Source organism: Leptinotarsa decemlineata, unplaced genomic scaffold (assembly GCF_025532065.1).
Source record: "Leptinotarsa decemlineata unplaced genomic scaffold, Ldec_3_MD MMD2_P_RNA_scaffold_1, whole genome shotgun sequence".
In the NCBI taxonomy this organism is placed as follows: Eukaryota; Metazoa; Arthropoda; class Insecta; order Coleoptera; family Chrysomelidae; genus Leptinotarsa; species Leptinotarsa decemlineata.
Genome location: NW_027412523.1, coordinates 1,242,520 through 1,263,316, shown reverse-complemented (window position 1 = coordinate 1,263,316; position 20,797 = coordinate 1,242,520).

The window sequence follows — 20,797 nt, the reverse complement described above, 5'->3', positions numbered from 1 at the left end:
CAGTGATCAACCCCTGTAGATTCTCGAGCATAACATAATATTTGCTTTGATAATAACAATAGTTCATTAATTTTTTTACCGATGAAAGCATCCTGCGCGGATTGAAAATAACGTCAGGATTGTTGTTATTAGTTCAGAGAATGGGCTGAGCTATGTCACCAGGTGTCACATTTGATTGAATAGAGAACTGAAAAATAGCGGTTGTTCCCACTAAGTACGTCTAATGTTTGTTCACATCTGCCATTAGCGATTAAATAGGAAGTGCTAGAATACTTCTCTACAATAATACTTCAACGATTGAATGGAACGAATCATAATTGCAGTTGGTGGATATATTTCAGTTGTTTCATACGGAAGTTCGACGAGCTTTTTTTTAAATTATGCTTGAAAAGAAGTCTCTGCTTCAACGCTGCTTCTTCACCAGCGAAAGAATATAAATCCAGCTGAAAGTGCTGATCATAAATATAGCGGGGCAGGCACAAAGTATGTGCTCTGCTGTTTCATCATTTTCCAGACAGAGTCCGAGTCTCTGCATATGACAATTTAAATGATAGGACCTGTAAAAAGGCCTGTTAGAAATCGTAGTTCATCCCTACTGTAGTCCAACAACTGTTTGGTATAAAACTTCGAAGGATGAATAAACGTTTTGGAGTGAGCCAATCCAGGAAGATTTTACCAGAAGTATCTGAATCTTCTTATCATCCAAGTGTTCAATATTTGTTTGGCAAAGCCTAAAGCGATGCCAATGACAGGTTCTGGTTCGATGAAGCTGCTTGCAGCACCCTCCTTTGCAAGGGAGGCCAGTATGGCCACGAATCCAGACCAGAGACAGTCTTCCTATTGAGGAGAGTCGTTTTTGGCAATTTGATACCAATTTAGACGTTGCTCGGTAGGAGCCAAGAGCTTCCAATATCGCTGGACTGTTCGAGAATATTTTTATTGACTTGTGTATGAGGTTGGATTCTTCTAATCTCCCAGCACACATTTCAATAGCTTACATTTCCGCTTGAAATACAGTCGCATAGGTTCCTAGGCAGGTTGATATCTCTGTCTTGGGTCTGGAAAACACCTCTACCAGAATCGGAAGGTGTTTTTGATCCATCTGTGAACCAACAACTATCTGCTCTTAATATTTCCTTCTCCCGAAGGATCCAGTCCTTTCTACTCTGGAACAGTATAAGGCAGTTCGTAGTTGACAGTTGGATGCATAAAGTCAGAGGTCACTTCCAGTATCAACCAACAGTATGTTGTACTCTGCATTAAATTGATTTGTGCCATTGGAAATGTGCACAAGTCGATATGCAGTCCAGCTAGCCTCTCTCTCCAGAAAAATGTGGTTGCTGACGGTGTGGTACTGATGGTATCACTGATGGGGAGCCATGCCTGTCTCTGGAAGCCAGATAGCTTCGCCTGGGCCGTCTTCTGTAAAGCCACCAGGCAACTGCACCATAAGAGATCATTGGTCTGACAATCATCACATAAATCCAATGGATTTGTTCGGGACCTGAGCCCCCAAGTTCTACCACAAATCCAAATCTGTCATTGTGAAAACTTTTTACAAGTGAGCGTTCCAGGTGAGCGTTTTATCAAGGACAATACCAAGATATTTCACCTCCGTTCCAAATGGAAGGTCCCCTTCATTGAAAGAAATTGGCATTAGATCATCCAATTTTCCCCTTCTGGTGAAGGGGTTTATCACAGTTTTGCTGGGGTTGACAGACATCTGCTCCCTCAGGCACCAACTGTGAACAACGTCCATCGTGCTTTGGAGGATATTACCAAGCTACCCTTCCCGACGTGGACCTTGCCAAGATGACAAGGTCATCTTCATAAGCTTGCAGATCTACTTTTCTTCTGTCGAGGGCATCAAGCAGACTTTCCATCAGGAACGACCACAGAAGGGGAGATAGTACCCCACCTTGATCATTAATATATCAATTGATCTAGATTAAATTCTATTGATATTTCAAGAGTGTTGAAGACGATTGGACAAGGGAGCTATTCATATCTGTCTCCCGAGTTATATAGTATTATACCTTTCAATTTCAAACTAATCAACTCTTTGTCGCTCTTTAAATCCAAAATGAAAACTTTTGAACACACCGAGAAAAAAAACACATCAACTAATTGATATCCAGAATTATTGACCAAAACTATTGAAATATATAGAGAAATGTTTTGTCTCTGTTTCTGAAACATCTATTCATAGACTATTCAACATTACTATTCAATACTAAAAGAAAATGAACATCTTGAAAATATAATTTTATAAATGAATGGATGTAGCCGTTACTACGTGGTAGGAAATCATAATGAAGAAAAGAGAAATGAAACTTTCTATGTTTTTTACCATTTTTATTTGCTGCAATAACTTTAGTTACAAATAAAAGTGATTAAAAACATAGAAAGTTTCATTTCTCTTTTCTTCAGTATAATTTTATTGTACTCGTTTATGATCATTGCTCCACTGTGATGGCTTATATGGGTATGTTACTTATTTTACTTTTAATCTATTTGGTGTTATCTTTTTTTTTTGTTAATTGTGATTCTGAATATTGTTTTTTCTATTCCCAAATCAATAACCTATACCCAGGTACAGGCTTTGCCTTTGTGGGTTTTCTTTATTTATTTACCACAGTGATTATCACGATTGAACTATAATCAATTATATATTACTCTGTATTTTACGTGAATATTACTGTGTATTTATTTCAACAATATATTTGCGTACTTTTTTCCTGGTAAATAAATATTACTGGTACTCAATTGAAGCAGCTTTTTCAGAAGAAGTGCATTCTAATAGGTAATTATTTTTTCAAAATGATAATCAGTTTTCGTAAACTACTGGGAGTCCTAAAGGTTGGATGTATTCATTTGTTCATCAAAATTTTTATGTTTATTATTGAAAATATCGAAGTTATTTTGTACAAGTAATATACATGAAAGAACAGATTACAACATAAACTAATATGGCATAATGTAAAAATAAGATAATAACTTTAATAATAACTTTTATTTCGAATTTCACTAGTTCGGACTTCCATTGTCTACTATATAAAATGATATGAAATCCCTGAAACAACTAAAAAAAAATAATTAAAAATTAATAGCTGAAAATACCAATTATATTAAGCAAAATAAACCTTAAATGAAATAATAGTGAAATAAAATACAAGTAAAACTAGAACAATTGAATAAATAAAAATAAAGAAATGAAAAAAGAAAAAAAAATAAAAACTAGAGAGATTTCAAGTCACGTTAGTTCACGACGTTTCGATTGTTAGTATCTACAATCGTCTTCGGGTGATGACTTTTATTTCCTTAAAATTAGAGTACAAAGTATCGACTTTAACGTATAGCTCTTTAGAATAAATTTTGAGATTGACCGCATTAGCCTAGGCAAAATTGCCTGTCTGCCATGTGCTCGATTAGAGAAATTTAGAGTTAAATGTACATTGTTTGACATGGTGAGTAAGCAAAATAAAGTATATTTCTGATATTAAATATTTTACTTCCGGATGTGATCAACACAGGGGAGAGGGTGTGAATACTTGGTATTTTCTCTTTTTTTTAGGTTGATTTTGTATTCAGTATATTATAAAATTTCTTAGAATAATTCGAAACATATTTTTTTGTTTCAATAATGTATTTCTTAATTTTTGAAATCTGTTTTAGGTCAATTGGTAAGGCATTGAAAAATTTGGGATCGAAAAAAAAAGAAAGTTCACCATCAATGGATATTTAATTAATTGATTAATTTTTTTATATCCCTGTTGATAACAACTTGCTATCAACTGATTTTGAAATACACTTTTGTAGTCTTCTTTGAATTTATTCTTCAAGCAAGTGTTTAGAGCATTATATTTCTAATGAATGAAATTAAAATTAAATAATAATTTTATCCAAAATAATATATGCTATGAAAATTGTATAAATTTTAATCTACCAAGAGAGCAGATTTTACATTTACCCTTGAGACAGACCAAATATAAAAATATCAAAATAAGTAAACAAATTTGTATGTTAAACGGTTTTATTGAAAAAACAAAATGATAATGTAGATGAAGTGCTAAAAGCTGAAAAATAATTCGGAAGGTCCTAGGTAGCAGTCATCACACCACTCTCCTCAGAAATCTACGGTATTGATCAGATAAAAAAATTATAAAATCGTTTGGCGTAGCGTAAACTGAATAAATATGGTAAATCTAAGCCCAACTTTTTATTTTGTCATCTGATCAATACCGTAGATTGCTGACATAAAGTCGATGATTTTCCATTATTGAAAATTGAATTCCTTTCAGAGCATTGTTTCTCGAACTAGGCTGAAGCGAACGACAAGCACAGTATTTGTCATCGCCACATCTGGCCGTGAACGAAGTAACCAATCGCATATCTGAATAGCCCCCAATTCCTTGTATAAGGAAAAAACTTCACACATACTAAGGAGGCATACTTGATGACTGTTTATAAATCAAATCATCTGGACACTACCCTGAACTGACAAGAGGTCAAATAGCCCGGAACCGGTCTGCATGTGTGTCTGTTCCAATAATTGAAAATCGATTCCGGCAGTTGAATCGTCAACAGTATTCGCAGGAATTAGTTCTATGAAGAATCCTGCACTGAACATGTCGGATATAATCCAACGCCCTTCGAGGTATTAGCCAGGGGAGCAGTTGTTTTCTGGTGTAGGTTGCTGGACTGCCAGCTAATGGTCATGTTTTTTTGTCTGGAGGGTTCATAGATTATTTAAATATTCAATCCTGATCATTTGAATCTAACAGTCCGTAAGATATTCCTGTAGTCAGTATCCTTAATTATATATGTAAATCCATTTCCTACATACAGAATTGTCGATGGTTAAGATACTCTTCTGTCGATAATGTCAAACTCGTTAATCAAATTAACATGTACGATCCTTGACTGAATCTGAATAACAAAACGACATCAATCTCATGTACAAAGTAACCATCGACGGTCTTTACGGATATGTGAAGCCTTTCATTTCCATAAAAAATGACCCTCGCCAACGCCGTGTGTAACTCTTCCTCTTCCACTGCCTCATTTCTAATTTCGTATGCATTCGTAGGTATACAAAGTTTTCCCACAACTATACCCATGTCTCATTCATTTAACACAGTATTTTAAAGAACCACTTCATATTTCATATTCCTTTTACGCGCAGCAAAAATATGGTCTAAAAACAAGCTATACAAAATAATACAAAGCGGGTTTATTTTCCTAAACGTAGGCTGTCACAGACAGAGATACACACATCGAGCGCGACCGACAAAGACGCCAACAGCTAGTCTGTGAAGAGCTAAAGCTACCTCCTAGTATAAATGAAGTTACCCCGCACTAACAATGGGTTTATTCATAAGTGATTCATCACTGGAGGCCCAAGAACAGATTTATCAAGTATGCTGTCAGGTTATGTTAGGTTAAGATCCTCTCCAAGAAGCGATCGATACGCGGCCATAGGAACCGTGGAACCGAGGACGATTGAGAATAGATGGTACCCGACCATTGGTATGCGGATGATAAAAGGGCATGACAAGAGTATTCGATTCTTTGTCGTATGCGTGTGGTATTATATCCCTACGGAGAATGCACGTTACACATTTGAAATTCTCGTCTCAAGTTTTATGTGAAAATTAGGTTTTGTCACAATTCAACTACTGCTCCTCTATGTACAGTTTTTGTATTGATACTGCTAGTAAAGTAAAATGCGTGCAGAACTCCTGTATTAGATTCATAGATGGCATAAGAAAATATGACCATGCCTCTCACAAACTGAACGAGTTGAAATGGCTTTCAATTAGAGAAAGATTCAAGTTCCATGCCTTGTTTCACAAAATTGTATTGTCTGAAAGTCCAGCTTATCTTCATGAGAAAATAATGTTCAGAAATGATATCCACAATCTTATCATCAGGAATAAAAACCTGCTAACATGTCCTGCACACTGAACCTCCCTCTTCGAAAGAAGCTTCCAGTTTCCTCTCTGGAAACAGAGAGAAATAGAGCACTAAAGAAATTCAAGAGAACAAAAATCAAATCAGATTTAATAGGTACAAAGAACTAAGAAATCTTACACTTTCAGTAACCAGAAGTGAAAAAAAGCTTACCCCAATCATGTACTCCAAATGAAAGACCCGAAAGCATCCTGGAGAACTCTGAGGAACCTGAGTGTTTACTCAAGTCCAAAAAATTCGATACCTGATCATTTATCTAACCCTTATTCTTTGAAATTTTTTTTCTCTAACTATCTGCAAAATGTAACCAGTAATTGTGGTGATAAAATAATGTTCTTCCGTAGATCTGTTCAAGATACACAATGTGATTGTTCATTTAGGTTGATCACCATTGGAGAGGTCAATAATATATTGCATAATATTCGGATTAAATCTTTTGGAACAGATAGTATAAACGCGGGAATGCTGAAATATTGCAGTCCTTTCATAGATAAATATATTGCCCATATAATAAATTGCTGCATTGAAAAATCATATTTTCCTGTAATATGGAAGAGCTCTGTTGGCATACCTATTCCAAAAAAAAATAACCCTTTAGATTTTTCAGATTTGAAAATTATAGGCTTGCTTCCAGCTCTATCCAAAATTTTCGAAAAATGTCTTTATACTCATACTTTATACTTCCTGATTGTCAATGTGGTTTTAGACCTGGAGGAAATACTGAAACATATTTAGCAACTGTAACGACTGATATTTTAACAGCCTATGATAGTAAGTAAGTAGCTTTATTCATCATTGAAACATATACACAATTCAGCCTGCTGGTGAACATATATATACTTATCAGACTAGTCAAAATCTTGAAACTAAGGCTAAAAAATCAAACGAATCCCAAATATAAATATAAAACATTATAAAAGAAGAAAACTCTACGATATATATACACTTATACACACATATAATATATAGGTTACAATAATCATACCGCCAGGTATTCATTCAGACAATCGAATGCGCCGTTACAGATCAAGGTTTAAGTATTGTTTTGGTGTTACTTGATTTTTTCCAAAGCTTTCGATACCATTAGTCATGAACTGCTTTTTGCTAAATTGAGATATTATGGCTTTGATAATAAATCAGCGTTTTTAATGTGGAATTATTTTCTCAGACGTTCTCAGAGAATATTGGTTAATGATTCGTAGTCATCCAAACTTGATATTCTTTCAGGTGTCCCGCAGGGGTCTATACTGGGCCCATTAATTTTTATTTTAAATACTGCAGATATTTTAAATGGAATAGAACTTTGTGAAGTTCAAGCTTTTACAGATGATACACAGCTTTATCTCAGTTTTCGTACTGAAAATTTCGAGACTGCAGAAGAAATCATGAACAATGAATTGAATAAAATCAAGATATTATCAGAAGAACACAACTTTAAACTAAATTCTGAAAAATCCAAAGTATTATATTTCGGTAGTAAAAATGATATGAACTTCTTGAAGAATAGTTTTAATCTTCAAATTGATAATACTCAACTGGAAATATGTGAGTCAGCCAGACATCTTGGTTTAGTATTAGCTACAGACAGCGTTTTCTTCAGCATATAAAAATTTTTATTAGTAAATCTTTCGCATCCCTGAAACTCATTTACAGTAATCATCATATTCTTAGTTTCAAAATGAAGTGAACGTTGTGTAAATCACTTGTCCTGAGCCACTTCAACTATTCTGATTTTCTTTATGAACCATGCCTGACAACAGTCGATAAGGATAGAAAACAAAAAGTGCAAAATAGCTGCGCAAGACTGATTTATGGTATTAGAAAATATGAACATATTTCACATAAAATTGTAGAATGCAACTGGCTCAATATGTACAATAGAACTTTTAAATAATCCTAACCCGCCTGCATTGATCAATAAATTCATTCCTCGATTCAAAATACATTCACAAAATATCAGGCACAAATCTACCTTGACCATGCCTCAGCACAAAACTTCAAAAGTACATTTTGATTTGATTTGCTTGTTGGAGGATATAGTATAGGTGTTTGCTTCTTTCTTTGTATCTGAAAGTATCTTTCAAGCACGATATATAAGAGTTTATTTTAAACTTTTCGTTTTTTCTTTTTTTTGGAAGTTTTTCACTTTTTTTGTATGATGATCGAAAAAATAATCTCTTCTAAAAATTAACCCCTTCCATTGAAATTTAAATTGTTGCAGTATTCATCGAATACCTGTCAACTGTTCCAAATTTTTTCGCAACCCATCGAATCGAAAGTTCAAAACACTCATTATATTCGCATCTCTTGGAAAACTCCAACGAAAACTGCGACTTGACATGCGAGACACCGCCAATCGAAATCACCTATCGCCGTACCTAGGGCATTACCCCGTATGTCATAATTGTTCTTGGTCGAACCATGTCCACTACTAATCCCATTAGCAACATTGCGCGGCCAATTAGAAACGTCCCGCTGGGGTTGTTTTACATGCGATGGACATCCGGATTGCTGAGCTGTGCTGATCGCTAATTCAGTCTCCTCGTAATAGGTGCGAGGACGATGGTATTTGAGGACGTTGCCTTCTGAAAATCACATTTAGCTGGTAGAGTATGTCTTGAATGTAATGAATAGTATTCAACGTAACAAGTCCGGAAAGCGAGTAGAAAAAATTCTAGTATAAGGCGTAGGCGTAGGCAGTTTTTCCCGCAAGGTGTCTACCGATGTCACTCCTCACTCAGTAAACAACACGGAGTAAGAATGAGAACGAAGCCGGTCTTCTGTCTCTCTCACACAATAACCGACTATCACTCCCTATACAGTTTTCTGCTACTATTATTGTTTATCCAGCGAGCATCGGTACAGTTGGCCATGCCACTGAAGCTATGAATTATCCAACCGGATTTTTGAACTCATTAAATTTGCCAGGCAAGCCACCACGTAATTTACAACTGAAGGTTGGATTGCTCCGTAATTTGAATCCACCACGGCTGTGCAACGGCACACGATTAGTTAAACGTGTGCAATTTCCAGTTAAGTTGGCATTTGCAATGACTATTAATAAGTCCCAAAGTCAAACAATGTCCCTTTGTGGCTTGAATTTGAGCACACCATGTTTTTCACACGGACAATAATAATACTTGACATGTTCTCGAGTGGGAAAACCATCCATTTTGTTTGTGTAGGTAAACATGGGCTAACTAAAAAATTGTTAACACTTAAGCATTAAGGGAGTAATATAATTTGTGATTGTTATTGTTCTGATAAAAATAATTTATGTGGCAAACCAACGTTTGCCGAGTCAGCTAGTATTTATATACAACAGTGGTTATTTTATTTTCACGACCGGTTTCGAGTTTCATCCCGACTAAACCGATTAGTTTAGTCAAAGTTGAAATTTAGAGTTTCAAAGTCTGAATTTCCAAGGAACAAAAAAAATATGTGGCCCATCTGCGTTTCCGTATGGTTCAGATGAATAAATTAAATTAAAGAGCACAGAGTTATGAAATATACAAGTTTTTCACATTGGAGCTGTTTTGTACCACATAAATAGAAAGTGTATATGTTTTATGATAATTAATATCTGAATATTCATATTTTCAACCAATTATTGATTGTTTATATCGGATTAGTTTTGTTTATGGTTATCAGCTATACATTAAATATTAATATCTCCAATTTATCTTGAAATATCAATGTTAGAGTTATATTTTATATGAAATACTTGTTAGATGCAAAACATCCTTCATTTTGAAATTCTGTATTGACAGTGATGCTCATATCTTCCAATTCAATGATCAAAAAATTTCTAAAAACAAATTTGAATGCACGAAGTTGTGAATCGTTTTATTGAAAGTAATACAAATCATGAAATTATGAAACAACAGCAACAAAAATTAATGGACGCTTTGGGCGCATTTGTTTTGCAGCTGCAGGAGAATCCGGAAAAACCTGCAGCACTACATCTGGTGCTGCAGATGTAGATGCAGATGCAAGATCTGAAGATCTTGATCTGTCAGAGTAGAATAAAATGTAGGTCTCCAGAGGCTCCAATAAATTCAAGATATCGCCAGAATATTTAGTGACACTACCATCGTCAAACAAACATGAACCAGTCCGTTTCATCTCTGACCAATGCGTAATAATGACCATATTCAACGCCAGAACCACAGTGAACAATGACTGCATGAAGATTATAATAGTGGGGTGTTAGATTGAGGTGTTCATCTGTTTCAAACCTTCGTAAGAGGTTGAGTCATGTTTGAAGATCGTCAATAAAAAAATGTTTCCAACGGAAACTGCGTAGTAAAAAACTAAATCTTTAACAGCTACCCATAAATCAGACGGAAACTGACAAGTATATGAGATATGAGGACTAGTTATATCTCTCATTTGACGTTGAATGAAAATAGTGATCACTGTAACAATTCAAAGTCAAGTTACTATACAAAGTTATACCATAGTATAAAGATATATTATGGTTATATCTAATGATTATACATTCTAGACATCTTCATCTACGGTACGCGCAGAAAAATGCAAATTCTCTGTTTTATCTGTACTCAATTCAAGAGTATTCCTTGTGAACCAACTTTCTGCCAAATTATTCGCTTCATCAGTTTTCTTTAACAGGTCAGCATTGTCCTTATCTGAGATCAGCAAACAAAACTAATTTGTTAGGCTGCATAAAGTTGAAAATATCGTTCATATGAATAATAAATGAAAATGGGCCCAGTACTGATCCTTGGGGCACCCACTCCATGCTCAAGAAGTGTATAATTAGATACGGAATAGTTATAGTCCACTGCTTCAGACTGCTAGTAGATAAACACGTCTATATGAGACAAATATTCCCCTCTGAATCCAAAGTGGTATAACTTGTCCAACAATTTGCCATGAGAGACACAATCAAAAGCCTTGGACAGGTCACAAAGCGTGATGCACGTGTAAGTGACCTCACTTTTTGGTATGTCCTTGAGCTGTCTCAGTGAATCGGTTTTTATCTCCATATCAATCGTCACAAAACATCTTCTTTTCATGGGTCTTTGATGATGGGAACAGGAAAAAGTCGAAGGGGGAAAAATCTGGTGAATACGGTGGCTGAGGCTTGATTACGATGTTGTTTTTTACCAAAAAACTACGAAAAAGCACATTTTCTTCGTGTTACTTCTCGCAAGCGGCGGATAACTTGAAGATAATACTCCTTATTGACCGTACGACCATGTTGAAAAACTCCTGATGCCACGGTAATCGAAACTTGACGTTTCATCGAACTTGGCGTTCTTTTTTTTGGTATTGGCTCTCCCAGGCTCCTCAAGCAAATATGTGATTCGTCGAAAAGTTAATTCGGTTTTTTGAATTTTTTTCAGTTGATTTTGAAAAAAACTGATATTATCGAGATGGGAGGAAAATTGGCTGAGTGAGATGAGTCTTCTTTTTTAAACAATGGAATAAAACTTCAATAATTTAAAAGCATTTGGGATATCGCCAGTTACAAATATTTGAAAGACATTTTGATAATGTTACTATTGAGTTCGTTTGCAAAACACTTGAAGTTTTTCAATGATCATATCGTGTCTAGAACATTCTCCTATGTTTGATAGTGATGCAGCTCAGTATTCGCTTTGCTTATTTCGAGAGGATTTTTCGCTGTTTCATCCGACTCTCATTCACCCAAATAATGGAAAAAACTGTTTTGAAAACTCAACAAAACATTTATTATAAAAAAAAAATGAGAAAAATACGCTCAGGAAAGAAATGACATTGAAAAGTTGAGAGAAATATACAAAGAATCACCAAAAACTTACAATATACTGCTACCCAGCTGGATCGACGAAAAGGAGATGGCTGCTTTCTAAAAATGCTCTGAAACCTGCTCCTGAAAAGAGATCAAGGCATTACTTTCTTAATACTTCTTGATGATCTTGACCTTCCCCAATATTTGTAAAAATTCATATACTGACGTTGCAACTTTGCTCCGGCACCGTACTGAGGCAAAATGCTTAATGCTTTGCGTTTTTGAAGATCGTTTTATATTTCTATATCCTGTAATCGTATCAATTTCGATGTCTATGAACTTGGAATACTCAAAGATGGAATTGTGAATACTGACTGTTTTTGTTTTAGAATATTAGACTTGAGATTGAAACACCTTTCAATTCATGTATTTGCTTGAATGGATTTGAATTATTTTATGGAGTTTCGATATTTGACAATAAGATATAATAATAATTGCTAACAGTAACAGTAAATGGTGGTAAATAAAAATGAAAATGAAGCGCCCAAAAGAAGGTTTCCCTTGTGCTGATATGATCGATACAATTTCTGAAGGATAGATTGGAGTCTAAGAACGTGCCTAAAAACTTCGTAGATTCTGATGTAATCAATGTCCCGTTACGTATACTTATTTCCGGAACCATAATATTATTTTTTATAGAGTATTGCTTGAGAATGGTTTTGTTGTGGTTAAGTATTAATCGATTAGAGACACACCAGTTACTGAATTTGTTATGAAGTTCGTTAACTTTCTCATCAAATCCACATTCATTTTCACTGTGGAATGTAACAGATACATTATCGGCATATAATACTAGGCAATCGGCAATCATATACTCTGGCAGATCATTGATAAACATAAGGAAAATCAGTACCCAGTATAGATCCTTGTGGTACTCCTAGATTGATGTTATGCAATTCAGATCGTGCTCCATTGAGTTTCTCAATAATTTTTCTGTGCCTCAAAAATGACATGAACCATTTCAATATATTTCCACGAATTCCTAGTGAGTACAGTTTGGTTTCAGTTTGATCTAAAGCAAATTCAAATCCAAGATAAAGTGGATGTAAACATTGATATGCCCTACGCACGTGATATTGAAAATCCCAAGAATTGGCCAGGGTCGTATTCAGAACCAACATCTTGTTGATCGCAAATGCTATATCATACTTAGGAAAACTTTTTTATAATAACGAGTGAAATGCACGAAACGAGTTTTTCAGTGTAACGGGAAAGCATTATATGGAAAGGGACGTAATTAGTTCTTTATTGATAATTTTTATTTCATGTAAAATCGAAAGAAATATTAATCAAAAATATTCAACTGGATGAATTTGTCTTTTCATCAGTAGTGTCATCCTCACCAATCTGAATTATCAGTGGCTCGATTTGTGCCTCTATTATGTTATCAAGCTTCCACATCTTTGTTTCGACTTCCGATATCACATGCCGAACACACTTCTCCCATTTCTCCGCTGTGCCTCTTTTCAAAGCCTCATCAAAAAGTACTTTGAGATCTGCAAATTTGAACGTGGTGTTATGCTGAGCTATAAAATTCTTCACATCCGCCCATATTAACTCGATGGGATTGAGCTCGCAGTGGTATGGAGGCAGGCGAAGGACAATTTTGTTTTGACCTGCTGCCATCTCATCGATTATATATTTTTGGTATTCAAGCTTGCGCTCCTTGACAATTTTTAGTAGCTGTACTCTTAGCATTGAGTCTTCAAAGCTAATATTCTTTGATCGCACCCAATTTTGGATTTCAACCTTCTTTGAAGACGTTGTCGGAATCTTCTCTAACCGTTGCGAATGATAAAGTGCATTGTCCATTACAATCACAGCATTATCCTCCAAATGGGGTAGAATTTTGGAAAACCACTGTTCGAAAGATTCACCGTTCATTTCTTCGTGATAATCTCCAGTTTTCTTCGACTCGAAACACCACAGTCCTTCAGCAACAAACCCATTCTCATTGCCGATGTGACAAATAATAAGCCGTTTTCCTTTACCTGAAATTATGAAGAGGTATGTAAGTAAATAAAACAAATACGAGGGTTACTTTTTACATAATGAGATTGAGGCAGTTCTTAATATGAGTTTACCTGATGGATTTGTTAATCCGGTGGATAGTCCATCTAGAAAGGCCCTCCTAGATGAGGTCACAGTTTCATCGACCCATACTTTAGGGGTAGTATGACCAGCATTAACCCAGGTTTCATCTATATAATAAATTGTTCTCTGTTGTTCCCTATAATATTTAATTTTGGTCAAATACTCTCTCCTCCATAACACAATTTCCTCTCTATCCAATAATAAACTATTGAGCCCTCGTTCTTTCTATACAAAATCCAAATGTTTCAATACTTTACAGAATGTTGACCGTTTAAAACTTGGCAATAAAACATCCTCATTTATTTCTGTGAGTACTTTGTCTATCGTGGGTATTTCATTTCTGAAAAAGTACTCATACACTTTCCTCCTGATTGCATGTTTATCAGCATCATCTATTGATTTTATAATGGTTTGACGATTCTGATTTGTATTCGGTTTGGAAAATGTATTATTTTGTTTATATTCCCGTAAAACATTGTAAATCGAAGCGCAACACACTCCAATTTTATCGGAAACTTTCGATACGACTTCGTCGACAGTCGATGTCTCAATTTCTTCCATCTCTTTCTTGAACACATTTAAAAACACTTCTTTCATCTCAACACTCAAATGTCTTTTTTTGGATCGTTTCCTGGCTGGACTCAGAGGATAGCTCACAGTGTCATCAGCAGTGTCTGTACTGGACATCTTGGAAACAATTTTGAACAATATACTATAATTCACGCCACACAAACACGCAAACGACTGATTTCAACCCTGTGCTGGTACCGAACTCGTACCAAGAAGGCGAATTCACCAAAGAACGCTGCCCGTTCACTCTGACACTGGGCGATCACGTGAACATCACGCTTCGGTTTTGTTTAACTCTATCTTGGATTTGGATTGACTTTTTCTAGGCAATCAAATGCTTTCGTGAGATCGAAAAAAAACACCTACAAGTTTTTTTCTATCGAGATATTTATAGATGTACTCAACAAATGTACAAATAGCTGTCTCAGTAGATCTCCCAGGATAGAACCCGTTTTGTGAGTCCTTTATTATTTTATGTTTGTCAAGGTAAGGTATCAGTCAGTACATACCTCTCTCGATTATTTTGCTTATAATGCTGGGTACAGTAACTTGCCTATAGTTATTATTATATTTGTGAGCGGTTCAGCAATTTGCAAAGCTATGCTCTTCACTAATTTTGTTGAGATGCATGCAGTCAACACCTACTGAATTTGAATTCTTCTAATTTTTTATAATTTGTACAGTTTCTTGATTACAAACCGGGTTAAAGTAAAAGGAACTATTAAAATTCAAATTGCACTTGGTACATGGTTTGAATTCCAAAACGATGTTCTTTGCAAGTTGGGCAGTTATTCGAGTTACTTTTTATTTTACCAGTTTTTTCTCTTACAAGTTTCCAGACATGTTTTTGTTTGTCCACATTGTTGCTCATATTTTCTATGATTTTTTGATGAAATGCTTTTTTTCAAGCTTAATTTTCTGCCTGTATGTTTTCGATAAATCTCTATATTCTAATTGTAAGAAACTGTGAGATTGTTTTTGAGCCAGTGCAAATTTTTCAGAGTTTCAGCCAATTTTTCAAATTGAGGATCGGCCTTTCTCAAAAACAATCTGAACATGATCGCAAAATGTAGCAGAAAAACACACGTTTCGTCGAATGATAAACGATCTGACGAGATGCAGCCCTTGCATTGTCCCGAGGATTAGAATTACCTGCAGAAGCTTAAGCTGGATTTTGGCACTTTCACAAATGGAATCACGACACAATGCTTACGCATTCCTTTGTCCGCATTATTAAATGTATTGACCGAGTTTCCGGTTCGAGATGGTTGTTGAAAAGGACGAAATTCAATGAAAAGACTCTCACTGGTGGCAGACCGTTCGGGATTGGGTTACTCGTTTTGACTGAAAGTAATGCATTTATGAAAGGACGGCGGAGTAAATCATACAACAACAAAGGAAGAAATATCTAAATACCTTTGCGACGTTATTTATGAGTCCTTTTTTTTGAGGAAGGACGGCGGCGGTTCGTTCACCTCACACGAGCCGTATAGTTGTGTATGTTTATAATTATAGAGTTGATGGATGATAGAAAATGTAATAAAATGAATTGTTTTATCGTTTTGTTGACGATAATGGAACATGGAATATAAAAATGTATATTCTCTGTTTCCTGATGGTGAAAAGTAATGATAGTCTAGTTCACATGTACTTTTTTTTGTAACATTTTTCAGCCCTGTCCAAAAATTACGACCAAGGTGTCATTCGATTCGTATTTTTGCCTAGAAAGTTTAAGGAAAGGTCCGAAAACGCGCCGATAAAAATTACAAAAGTTATAAACAATTAAGTGAAAAAAAATGGGGCTTCAGTTTTTTCTTAATATCTCGGAAAATTTTCAAAATTTTGGAAATTTGAAAAAAGATTTGAAAAGATCAATGATTTTGCGTAAAAAAAGTCCCGACTCCCGAAACTGTATCTCGATTATTTATAATTTTTACACAGCCCTGAAAATAGAGCCAAAAGCGGGTAGTCTGTTCCGCGCGCCTTTCGTCACTCTGATATAAAAACAAAAAAAATTATTTAAACATACTAAATGTAAATATTGAGGAATGAAAAAATTCATGTAATGTTGAGATACATCAATAAACAATAATCCGCAGTCAAAAAAATTTTCATCCAATTTTAACGTTAATTATAAATTTGTTAAATGATAACTTTTTCTGAATTGAAAGTTAATATAAAAATCCCTATAATTATTAAACTAAAATCCTGGCATTTTTTTCCTTTGGTGAAGTTATCCGTAATAGGCAAAAAAATAGATTACCGTTGCCAAAATAAAAAAAAATGTTGTTTTCTATATTTTTATTAACAATTGAAAATTATAATTTTATAAAAAATACATTACAATTTTTTTTTTAATTTTTCATTGTTTCAATGTCTCATGGCTAAAAACTAATTGATTATATTTTTTTTTAATTTTTTACAGCTATTGTTAATAAATTTATTATAAACAAATACATTGTTTATTAGCAATTCGAAATTTTTTTTTTGCATTATGTTAATTGAAAAAAATCATGATTTTTAGAAAGAAATGGTTTCTTAAAAAAATTCTTTGTTGCTAAAAATTCGTTTGTTAATCAACAATCGTTTTTTGCAACTAAATATTAAAATTAAGGAACCGTGTGAACCGTCACACTACAACTATAATAAACATCGCAGATTAAAGGAATGATGTCACAGATACCCACCCCACTGAAGGTGTGGACATAGTAGTAATACACTGCGAAACTTCAAACGCGTTTTTCTCGAAAACTTTTTGTCGTCGAGAAGAGTATTTTTCATTGTTTTGTCGAGACATTCTTCATCTGGGTAAGTTAACATGTCTTAGAATTATATTTCATGCAACGTAGTATTGACTATATCCTCTGAAATATTTGAAAATTGTAATTGGGAATTTCTAAACCGTTTCATTCCCACCGAACACAATACAAACAAAAGACGACGCAGTTGTACAGGACCTTTCCCCTTATTGGACGATAAAACTGTTTGGCTAGATGAAAGGGCCGCGCTAACAATGTTCGGCCGATTCCAATTTTCGATCGGAAAGTAAATTAATTTGTTCAATCTGTTACGGTGCTCCCATTCAGAACACACTCTCCCTGTCAAGGCTACTTGTGAAAAGCAAAAGCTGGGTCAGGGACAAAGAATAGGAGACGCGAGGAGCGAGGCAGGATATTTCGATTGATTTGGATTCTGACAGCATCTATAGATGAGGGCGGATCGAATTACACAGGATTGCCAATGCTAGAGAGATTAAATAGCATGGAAGCTTACTATAACGTTGTGGACTGAATGAAGAATACTGTCATCTGCTAGGAATTGTTCACAGAAAACCCCCTCATTAAATAAATTGGGTGCTTTGAACGTTGTACTTTATATAACAGTAAATTTGCTTTCGAAATTTTACCTTATTTTCTCTTTCTTGTTTCGCCTTCTCTAATCTTACATTCTTCATAGTTACTTCACCAGTGTTAAATACTTAAGGTTGATGAATTGTTTTATACCAGTTTTATATTTGTTAAATGAGAGGTTTTCTTTCAAACAGCGATCTACTATATTGTGAAATTTAGGACCGAAATAGAAAATTGTTCGTTGTGTATGAGTTTTTTAAAAAATGTATATTACTACATTTAAATTTTCAATAGATCTAGTATTTTTTATCTTTTCGCTATAGTAAAGATATTTATTATTATACATCCATATAAGACAGTGATAAATATAAATACTTTCAATTTCTGCTGGAGAAGAGTATAACGTCAAGTTTAGACCCGACTAATAGTGCTTTAATTACGTGTTTCATTATTTGAACTCTGGTGGAAATGTGTTTGCAAAAAAACGGGAATTTCAAAATCATCCACATACAAATTCAAGAATGAGAGAAGAATATGAAATCACCAAAACCATCTTCAGGAAGAAAAACTGTGCCTGTTGATGGAAACTACAAATTTCCATTCGAAAGAACAGTATATTCATGAATTTCACTAGTTCGGACTTCCATTGTCTAATATATAAAATGATTTGAAATCCCTGAAACAACTAAAAAGGAAGAATTAAAAATGAGATAGCTGAAAATAATAATTATATTAACCAAAATAAACCTGAAATGAAATAATAGTGAAATAAAATACAAGTAAAAATAGAACAATTGAATAAATAAAAATAAAGAAATGAAAAAAGAAAGAAAAAAAAAAGTGAAGAGATTCCAAGTCACGTTAGTTCACGACGTTTCGATTGTTAGTAACTACAATCGTCTTCGGGTGATGACTGGACTGATTCCTCCGAGAGATGACTATTTATAGGTCGTTCGAGTACTTTCACTTATCCCCGCTTTCTATTTTCCGCTTCACTGGTTCCGTGGGAGATGGCCGTTTTGGCGGGAGTTGGCCATTTTTCGCTTGATGATGGGTATCCATATGTTGCGTATTTCTACGCTGGCCTGGCTGAATACGTTGTTGGACAACATGTATGTGGCTTCCTTGAATTTTCTCCAAAACCAATGTTCCTCTCTGTGCAAGATCTCAGCTTGGGACCACTCGATGTTGTGTTGATGGGTCCAAACATGGTCTGCTATTCCTGATTTGCTGGTTTCCCCTCGCTGTGTGTGTTTCTTGTGCTCGGCAATGCGAACATTCAATAGCCTCTTAGTTTCACCAATATAGGATTTTCCGCACTCACAGGGTATCCGGTAAATGCATTTCTTGGAATCGCAGTCCGCGTTTGGTGGCCTGGTTTTCGTGAGGCTGCTACGGATAGTGTTACCGGATCTGAAGCAGGTTCTGATGTTGTACTTGGAACCAATTCTTCTTATTCTCTCCGATAATCCTCTGATGTAGGGAAGTGCAAGCACTGGCTGTGACGGCTTCTCTTCCTTGTGAGGCTCCTGCTGTCTTCTAGCCAAAGTCTTTTCTACCATCGCTTTGGAGTAGCCATTCCGTTGAAGATCATTTTTGATGATGTCTAGTTCCTTCTCGAGACCTTCCTTCGTATTACAGATCCCAAAAGCATGGTGGTTGGATTCGTGGTTCAGATACTGTCCCGTATGAGTGGGTTTTCGGTATACAGATGTTTCCCACATAGTGTCGGTCTTCTTCACCAAAACGTCTAAGAATGGCAATTCGTTGCGGATTTCCTTCTCCATTGTGAAATTGATGGAAGGTCTCACGCTGTTGATGTGTTTCAGGAAGGCGTCTAGTTCAGTATTCCCATGGTTCCATATTATGAAGGTGTCGTCAACATATCTCAACCAGATTCGCGGTTTCTTGTGGGCTTCTTCAATGGCTAGAGTTTCAAACCACTCCATATATATGTTGGCTATGACTGGTGAAAGTGGCGAACCCATTGGCAGTCCCTCATCTTGTGTAAAGAATTCGTCCTTCAAAGTGTTATCAGGGCGAGGACGCGCTACAACTGCAGTTCAAGACCGATTTTTGGTCTTAACCGCAAGAAGACAACCGACACTCACAGCACCTGAGTTGGTTAACGTGTTGCAGCAGACGCACCAGGTAACCATTGGTCGTGATACTGTCAGAAATCGACTGCATGAAGCACATCTCCACAACAGAAGGCCACTCAGATGTCCACCTTTGTCGAGAGGCAATCGCGGTAGAAGATTAGAGTGGTGTCAAGAACATCAAAACTGGGATGCAAATGATTGGGCCACAGTTTTGTTTACACACGAATCCAGATTTGGATTTCATCCATATTCTCGTCGAGTAAGACTGTGGAGACACCTGGAAATAATGAACGTTTGAGACACGTCCAGGAAGTCCACACATACAGAGGTGGTACAGTAATGCTATGGGGCGGAATCATGATCGGCGGCAGAACCGATTTCGTTTTTCCAATTCGCTCCCTCACAGCTCGACAGTACCTCGACACCATTCTTCTACCTATCGTCCGTCCGTTTGCTGGTGCTGTTGGTGAAAACTTCCACCTAATGTACGATAATGCTCGTCCACATGCCGCGCGTCTAGTGACTGACTGGCTCACCAACGAAGGAGTTGATGTATTGCCATGGCCAGCACAATCACCGGACCTGAATCCCATCGAGCATGTGTGGGACATGCTTCAACGAAGAATTACTCCGCATATGGGGAACATTCACACAACGTTTCAATTGAGAGAGCTTTTAATCGCTGAATGAGCAAATGTACCTCAACAAGACATTGACAATCTCATTTTGTCGATGCACGATAGATGTAGGGCCGTTATTAACCAGCGTGGAGGCCATACTTTGTACTGATTCCAATTTTTTTTGTATTATGATTTTTTTTCGGGGTGCCAAAGAAGAGCCATATTTTTTTTTTTAGTTTTGCTTATATGCGCACTCAGTATTTTTGACCATTTAATAAATTTTGTTGTAAG